The sequence below is a fragment of the Branchiostoma belcheri genome, unplaced genomic scaffold (genome assembly GCF_001625305.1).
Source record: "Branchiostoma belcheri isolate BF01 breed outbred unplaced genomic scaffold, Haploidv18h27 scaffold79, whole genome shotgun sequence".
Lineage (NCBI taxonomy): Eukaryota > Metazoa > Chordata > Leptocardii > Amphioxiformes > Branchiostomatidae > Branchiostoma > Branchiostoma belcheri.
In genome coordinates, this window is record NW_017804453.1 from 989,953 (window position 1) to 999,784 (window position 9,832).

Consider the following 9,832-nt stretch of genomic DNA (forward strand, 5'->3'; position numbering starts at 1 on the left):
TAATAGTACACTCAGCCATCAAGTTGGCCGTACCTTTCAAAGTAGCCACTATACTGTACGTTGGTCCGCGTTCCCATGTAGAGCGAGTCACCCCCCCCCCCCCCGACAGTATATATTCACCAAGGACATTGATGGGGGGGGGGTGAGACTCGGCAGCTACAAGAGGTTTAGATATCAGGCTGTAGAACGGAAGGGATTTTCCGAAGAGAGGACAGAAAGTAAGACAGAACGGAATGAACACCAGATCTTGGTTATCTGTAGCTGTAGCATGTTTTGGTTTGTTTTGGTGTGCGTATTCAATGTTGGGAAAATTTATTACCAATTCCAGGGTAAAGCCCAAAGAGTCTATTGTAGATATGTTTTTTTCATCTAACTACAGGTGAAATGCGAGAGGAGTAGCCTATGACATTTCTTAAGTTAAACGGTTGGATGAGTCTAAATAAACACACTTCAGCACGCCTAGTTGGCTGTTTGCAACATCAAGTCATAATTTCTTGGTATGTTTGGCCGTGAAGACCAGGTTAGGTCAAGGTTTTAGAAATTTACAGTGTCTTTGATCCTTTGTGTAAATAAACATGGTCTTTTATTATCGACACTGGACTTCAAGGGTAGCGTCTGGGAATTACTTAGCATATATAGTAGGTAAATGGAGATGGGAAATGAGGTAACCCGTGAAACTTTAAATTTGGCCTAAATTCCTCCCAGTGTCCCCGACCCACCTAGCATGTCGTGAAAGTTAATACAAAACCACAAGCAAACAAACAAACCAACAAACAAAAAAGACACAGGAAAAAACGCTGGAAAAACTACACAATCGAAAACGACACTAAGAGTCCATAGAAGACCGTATATCTCCCCGTCGTTAGCATCTGCAGACTGAATCCGAGAACTACTTTGTCCCTATCCGATTGCAGAAGTCGACAGTTGCAGTGGCTTAACTTAAAGCACTGTTTCTCATTACCCACAAGCTAACTCAGATGGCAGCTTAAGCTTGACCATGTACAGTCTGGAGCCAGCTGTGAACACGTGTTTAACTGTGGGTGGGGAGGGCATTCAGTGGGGCAGAAGTAAAACGCCACCTTTGATTTGTAACAGTTATAAGTTAGCTAGGTCACAGGGCTATGATGCTTTCCTATTGGCTGATCAAGCCAGCCCCGTCTTGGAGGTGCGCCGATTGCCATATTCGTGCAACAAGCAGCCAAGTTCAGTCCACAACCGGGCCTCGCAAACTGGAGAGGCATTACTGTTAGGACAGAAAAAAGAGCCCTAGGTGGAAGGTAGCCTGGTGTCCAGCCTTCTTAGCTTTAGTCCGCTCCCCAAGATCCGCTCCCCACCAACAAGTTGGGAGCAGACTAAAGCTAACAAGGCTGGACACCAGGCTAGGTGGAAGGCGAATATGGCGTTATTTGAAAATGACTACCATGAGCAGAAATTTCATCTTCTTCTTTGATCTGGCCTTAAAAAAGACGAAATATTACACGTACGGATCATTACAAAACGTCTTCATCATTTTCGTTTCCATCGTAGGCCGTCGTACGATTCAAGCAGGCTGTCATGGATCTAGAATAGCCTTATCCGGACAGATGAGATGTGTACGACATATGTATGACTATCACACGAATGCCACATTTGTCTGTTGCTTACAACTCACAAACATTCGTTCTCCCGTGTCTGGCGTTTTGTGAGCGATGAAAACAACTAAACCTTCACCCGAAGTGGTCAAATCCCCCGCAGTGTAAACATCACGCCCATTGTGTACCTACATGTGGACGAGCCTCTGATCTATATTCCAGCACGGCGGACATAGGCACAAGTCCTTGTCCCTGAATCCATGCGAGTCGCTGTCCCTGAGTCCGTCCCTGAACCCATTCCGGATGATTGCAGAGATAGAGCAGAGGTGACCGTAGAGAAAAATATTGTACTAGTCAATTACATCATAGTATCAATATAAAGTACAGAAAAACGAAATGTTTTCTTCCTTAATTTCTCTACCTTGTTTTTATGTCCTTCTTTACAATTTTCATTCTCTGGTATCCTATTTTCGTTCTGTTCGAATTCGCTATCAGTTTGCCCTGTATGTCTATCATAGGGTGTCTCAACCATTAAACATTCAGTATCCTCTACCAGAAACAACAACGTACCGTATCTCATCACGTAAATCACGATGCCTCAAACAGGCACGAAACTAACTTGTGATATGAAAAAAGACCAGTGCAGAAACCAAGGACTTGAACATATCAACAAGTATTTCGACTCATGTCATATTCAGGAAATTCAAGGTCCCTCGCCCTGTCACACATTCACTCCCCTCTCCCGAAATACGTCCCTGCACACCAGCCGATTTCGCGGATACGTACCAGCCGAACAGGTCGGCTGGTGTTCGGGAGCAGTCTCACCAGATATAGGCCTCGCCTATGTTTTGCTCCGACCATGTCCCTAACCATTTTAGAACCATTTCCTGAACTAGCACCTAACCAGCCCCGAATGCTGACCTTACGAAAGTCGCAATGAAGTTCTTTGTCATACTGTCAAAGTTGAACTTTGTGGCATTTTCCAACGTTCTTGGACTTTGCCTTCTTCTTGGGCATGGTGTCACCTGACCTATTGTCATCTAAGGAATTATCAATAGTCAGAATTTATAGGGCTGAGAGGGATTTCTCTGTAGGTTAGCAGTTGGCACACATTCATCTCCAAATTTAACCCCCGAACACGCGCCGAACACTGCTGACCTACTCCCGAACATTAGCCAACACGGCCGACCCTCCCGAACACCCACGAACGTTTTAAGCATTTTGAAACATTCGGCTGGCGCAGCCGAACAGTAGCTGACCCAGCCAAACGCCAGCCGACCCACTCCTATTATGGTTGGGGGGTGTTCGGCGTTCGCGAGGCCAAATTCGTGAATGTGTGACTGCAGGGGCTTAAACAGTTATCGGCTCGAGTTTACATTCTGCTCGTGACGGGTATATCCTGTTTGCAAAGCGACAGGGCAAAATAGACACCATGGACACGGTGGAAGACAAAAAAGAAAATACCCAGTGAGGTTGGTTCTGATCCAGATCGGGCATGATAAAAGGGATTCCATTCATAATTTCGGATGGTGACGTAAAGCCGGCTGCCCCATGTATGAAGCCGCTCTTCAGTCGTGAGCCTTAGAGGCGACAAACCTCTGCACGTAACATGACCCAACACACTTATCGAGAAGAGTAGAGGTGACCACTTTTCACTCTTCCCATAATGCATAGCTTGAGATCACAAAACGGGAGTTCGGCATTTTACGGCAGTCTACGACAGCTTTCATCACCATCAACCAATCCAGCACGTTCGCGAATGTGCTTCACACGTGTGGCGATCGTCTCCACGACAGCGCCGCTAAACAAGACACGTAAACTTTGCATAGTCTGAACTTTCCCACATTTCTTACCTTCATTGGCTGCTGACACATGGACGGCCTTGACTTTCAAACTGGGCGTCACATCTTCTCCCAAAATATGTCTCATTTATAGTGGATCCTTGCACACATCTACATGTATACTATAAACTGCTCAACGAATTTCCATAGACAAAGAACGACCTTTATGGTTGTGAGTTTTACTGTCTTCTAAATCATACATTTACATCGCTCATAATATTATAAAATCAGTGTTCACACGAATCCAATTTTGGTCGCTCGGCGATGGCCGTCCTTGGGAAAGAGGAAGTTGACGGGTGTCCTGTGCCATTGCATCAATGATGTATCCCACTGTTCTCTCTCGTTCGCTTTTCGAAGCGTGTAAAAGTCATGTGTACTTAGTAGATACTTAGTGTAACGTTACATGTAGTTGTAACGATGCATTATGCATTCAACAGAAGCCGGTCATAATTCGCCCATTACACAGGATAACGGAAATGTTCATTATTATTTAATCTTTTAAACATTTCAAGCCAACAAGAGGTCGGAACTGTTGTAGTTACTGCGGCAGTGTTGTGTCCTCGGTGATGACCTAGGTAGCAAAGCCAAATGCTCTGTTTTCTCAACACGCGCCAGAATCGTGTGGTAATCCTTTAAAACCGTTGAACTACAGAGAGACCCTGATTCTAACGTGGCGCCCGTTTACAGAGATTATATTAACCTAATCAGGAGTCGGCAGAGCAGGCCAGGCGGTTGTCCTTGTACCGGGAGAAAAAGCCGTGATTTGCCGACGTGTTGTAATTTGATCCTGTAGATATTAAAAACTGCTGTCTTTCTATTTTAGTAAATCAAGGTACGGTTGGGTTCATTGGTAATCACCGCTGTTCCAGTCTTTCCTATGAAACCGGAGATGCACTGCCCCTCCCCCTCAAACCAACCGGTGCAGTGTTATTCAGAAAAGTCAGCTGGAATGAAGTGTGTGCCAACGTGAAACTTTTCAGCGCTAAATGTACCTTTCAGCTTAAACCGTCAGTTGTTCTCTGTTGCACTACGTACGTTTTTTTTTACATCTGTCCACTATTTGACAAGAAAGTTGTGATCATTGGTGTTATTTATGCTGTCAATAGTGTTCAATGTTGTTTTTTTTTAAATCTGAGAAGTGGATAGATTGGTTTCTACTGAGGAAGTCAATCTGGAAACCTTCAATAAGGACTATCAGAGAATGGCCTGATTTACATACTCTCATTAGACAGTGTTTGAAGGAGGAATCGTCCTCTTCTTTAATGAGAAACAAGAGGTGGAAACAACACGCATGGAGATGCCATGATCTGGGTGAATCGCAAGGTGGCGCTCATGAGCACGACGACAGTAATACTGGCACTGTGATATCGTCAGTCTAGCTAAGACGTCAGTGACATTACGATGATGAAGTGTTGTAATGCCCCGTTTGCCAGATACATATCGGGGACAAGGCCCAACAACCGCCGGCCAAATGGTTTTATATGTTGCACTTAAAGATCGACATCCAGACACTTGTTCCTTCCTCCAAATATTCAAAACACGTACCTGCACAACTATTACCTCGACCTTTTAATCGGCTTTTCGTCTCGCCTTCTTCCCTTTTCTTATCTTAAGTCAGATCTCACCCCCATTATTTCAGAAGAGAAACTTGAAACTGAAGACTTGAACACCAGGCGTCATCAGTAACTCATCAACATTCAAGGGACTAGAACGTTCAAGGATTATCGTCATTTCCACGAAAGGCTCATTTTTGACCAGACAATGTTTCCCGTTAGCTGCGTGCTGATACCGATCTCACCGGGACGCCGTTATGTAATACCCATGAGAGCTCTGTCGTAATTATATATATTCCACCTCCGATAAGACTCCTGACCCTTTGTGGGGCGCTGGTGAAGCGAAGGATTCCTGCAGAGTTTTGGATGACTACGAAGTAGTAGCAAAGAAGTGGCAGCATTTATCATGTCTAGACTTTGAGGCATCACGCCGTTCTTCCGAAGCGCCCATCTGTTATACCGCTTTGGTCGCGAGGGAGCCGGGGGTTGTCACGTGAGCCTTAGTCCTAACTGTTTTATCGCTACCCAACCATGTGATTTACTATACTTTCGTATTGTTTCGAATCGACAAACGTTTTAACTATTATGAGTGCTCGAGCTCCTTTCGGTGTCCTGAAATGTTCTTTTGATGTGTGTTTACGGATGTTTTGTTTTCGGTGTCACGAGGGGAAATGATGTAACCACAGACAGATAGACAGAGGTCAAAATGGTCTCCCAGGCTGAGAGATGATGGAAATGACGATGGAATATGCACACGATCAGCGAGAAATTTACAATAATGAATGAAACAAGAAATTCACAACAGCCCTAAATTCAGCTCAGAGGAAAGAGAGAGAGAGGAGGGGGAGGGGGAGAAAATGAAGCAGAGCAGGAAATGATTAAAGCTGCATCGAACATCTGGGACAAAAATTGGACATGAGGTCATGTAACGTTTTATTTATTCCGTATACCTGTGCCTTTATTACATATCTCATGACCTCAAGAAGGTTGCGTACACGCGTTCACATTATATAATCTGAAATAGATATGTGTACATGTGATGGCCAGAGTCACTGCCACTGATGTAACCAAACAGGTGAGATAGATACAGCGTACATTATTGTTGTCGCTGCTGAAGTGGCGGTGCGGGGTGTTACAGGTCCCTCAGGTCCTTACACACACCGATGATGCTGCCCCGCCTCCTCGGCACACAGGCGAGGCCGTTCCCGCAGGGACAGCGGTGGAAGCCGTGAGGCTTGTGCAGCGGGTACGGCAGGAAGTTGGAGGCGACGTGGCAGAGCTGGGTCCTCCTTCCGGCCGACTTGCACTCCGGGACCGGTGCGAAGATTAGGTTCCGAGGGGCACAACACGCCCCCCTCCCCATCCCGGAGATACACTGATAGTCGTTATGACAGAGCTGAAAAATACAAAAGGATCTTGGTCAATGTCGTCGTTTCGTGTATTTCATTTGGTAGATCATTATGTTGAAGACAAATTTTGTGTTTAGCCTTTCCATCCATCCTTCATTCATTTATTACCTAAAAATTAAAGTTTTGCAATGTTTTGATTGCGCTGCCTTCAACAAAATTTTATTGAATATCTAACATGATTTTGTAATAATCAGCTAAATTTCTCCTGACGTACGCCTTTCAGTGGTAGATGATAAATATCTTATCATTATGACTGTCGTTCAGCACCAAGGACAGGGCCGACGACCGGACAGCAGTGCAAATCAAAAGTTCTGATTTGAATGATACGGCGACCGAAACATACATGTACATACCGCGCTCAACTTTTTCTGAACCATGCATCAGGTACTAGGTAGATTCATTTCTGCATGTGATTTGATATGGTTTTTGTTCGACTGTATGAAATCATGATCTCCAAGCAGATGTTCTGGTGACAAGGCTGTAAACATTGGCCGATGGAGTGGCTAACGGTCACTCCGTTAGCCGGTGGTTACACTCTTCCCACCATAGGATCTACTTTGAGATTATAAAGACACACAAAGACCCAACTAGTCGGAGGCCATTATAAAGGGTTAGCCCTTTTCTCAATGCAAATTAAATACGTCGTCCCAAAGTTTCTTGTTATGTGTGCTTGTTCTCTATCTCCAAATGAACAGTAACGTTACCTCTTACGGCAGTTCTCGTAGCCTTTTTATTACAATGATGATAAAGGCATATGCATATTCAACGCAACGTGCAATCCGTACATTTCCCTTTTTTCTGAAGCTCAAGGATTTAAGGACTTACGAAAGGTAATTCTATATGTCATACGAATAAAGATAAATGGGACTCGCTGTTTGATATGAAGTAATGACTACAAAGTTCTGCTCCGGTAAAAGCCATATTGTCTAATCCCGCGAGATTTACCCTACGTCATTCCAAAACCCCTACAGGGAAAAAAACTTCTGTACCCGTAATGCCGTGTGCATTGTAATACACTCTGCGTGTGTATTTAATCTTTTCAGATAAGACCTGGCTGGAATCCCAGATGTACCGAACCAGAAGTGCAGCTGGCTATGTTTTTAGAGTGAGGTTTACCTGATCTCCGTGACCGATGTGCTCAATAACTCTAAAACTTTCCCGGTTGACGGGTTGTGCCTAACACAAGAGAATGCAAAGTGGATGACTCCGCAGTCTACTGTAACTTTGCCCCACAGTTCTCTCGCATAGAGCACGTATAACAAATAATTGGATTCGTTGTTTTCATTGTAATGGCAAAGTCAAAGTAAGGGTTACGTTGAATACTCAAAAGAATAGATAATAAAGACAGAAATGTAATAATGTAACTATATAAACCAGCAAATGCACAGCGAAGTTCAGTGTCTATCTTTCTACACTTTCCGACTGCATACCTCCTGCTGGCTCACGGCCAGCTTATGGGACCTAACTTCCTATGTCTGACCTTTTGTGGTCTGTAATTATCTAACTCCCACCCAAAAGCCTGGTCTTTGACAAGTGCACTTACAAATCACATGTGAATTTTAACTTAAATCTCCTTTACGTAGCTATAGCGAGAAAACCCGTATTTTCAAGACATATTCAAGAGATAAGGACAAGAAAAATGTAACACGCAAAAGATCCCGTATTCCCTGTAATGTAGAGAATGTCTTGAAATGGCTCACATAGTGCTTGGTGTTTGGGGAAAGTGTTGTGAACTTTCTTCAAAGGGATACATTTATGTAAACGCCTACTCAGTCTTACATTAAAATAAAACGCCTACTCAGTCTTACTGTGTCCAAGGAGCCACAATAGAAGCACGACATCCCCACATAAATCGCCACTGTAAAACACTAATACCTTGCTTTGTGAGTCATAGAAAGCTAGTAAATGCGCCTTTTTTATCATTAACTGACTGCTCTTCCAACTTGACAGTCTATCTTGTCATGCTTTGTAAAGAGGGAAATGATAGATATAACTAGAGTTCGATGATCTCATACCTCCATGACATGTGTATTGTTTTCATAAATCTTACGCATGGTGATGACCACCTGTAATTGGCTTACATTTTTCACCGCATATATTCAAATCATATGAGGCCATTTGCATATATTGTATCAATTGATCATACTCTCCACCAAATGACAGGGTTATCTTAAGAAATAAGGCTATTCTAGCGTTTCCTCATAAATTATGCAAATGAGGTCCTGATTGACATAAATTATGTTTAGTGATGCTCACCTTCACTGAACTTCCAATTATGGCAACTATTAAATTCCCAGCAGTTACCACCATAAAATTGTACCAATTTGCCATTTATTATGCAAATTAGGTCTTCCTTTACATAATCGATATCTGCCAATGATCTTGTCGTTCTCACTAACATATGTCTATAGAGTTTTATAGCCCTAATATGAAATACAGCTGATTTATAGAATTTCCTCACTAATTATGCAAATTAGATCCTGATTTGCATAATTATATTTTGATTATGTCAAGCATCACTTAAGCTACCTACATACCAAAAATCATGATGATCCATCAAACGGTTGTTCAGTTATCCTCTCTCGAAGATTTTCAAAGAAACCACCCTGCAGTTCCAGAACAAGCCGCTAGGGGGACCAAACTCACGTGACTTCTTCCCGAGGACAAGAGCTACCTTCCATCCAAATTTCATGACCCTAGCATGTCCAGATCGCGAGATATCAAAGCCGGAAGTTGCGCTGCAGTACCAAGGGAAGCCACTAGGGGGCCCAAAATCTAATCATTTTCAGTTTTTGTCACACCCTACCAACACACCAAGTATGAAACCAATCCATCCAGGCGTTCTTGAGTTATCTTGTTGACCAACAGACGGACAGACGGACAGACGGACAGACGGACAGATAAACGCAACTGAAAATATAACCTCCATGACACATTTCATGGAGGTAAATATAACCTCCATGACACATTTCATGGAGGTAATGAATAGCTAGCTCCAGTTTGCCTCGGATGGGAGCAACTGAGGTCCAATTGAAGGTCGAAATGGTCTCCCCGCAGGCTGGGAGGAAGCGGAATATGTACAAAACCAGCGAAATATTCACAACTAGAGTTCGACAATCTCATACCTCCATGACATGTTTAGTGCTTTCGTGAAGCTTATGCATAGTGATGATCACATAAATGGCTTACATTTACAATCCTGCTCATTAGCAAAATTTTTATACAAATTATTCACATAGCCCCTACCTAGTAACATACAACACACTGGTGAAATCCATTTAACATGGACAACGTATGATATTGTTGGTTATATGCAAGTATGACCTCTGACATACCTTTGCCAACTCATGTTTGCCATCCAAGCTGACGAATTATACATTTTTTACTGCCAATATGCAAATTATAAGAGCCCATTTGCATATATTATATCATTTGATCATATTCTCCGCCCAATGACA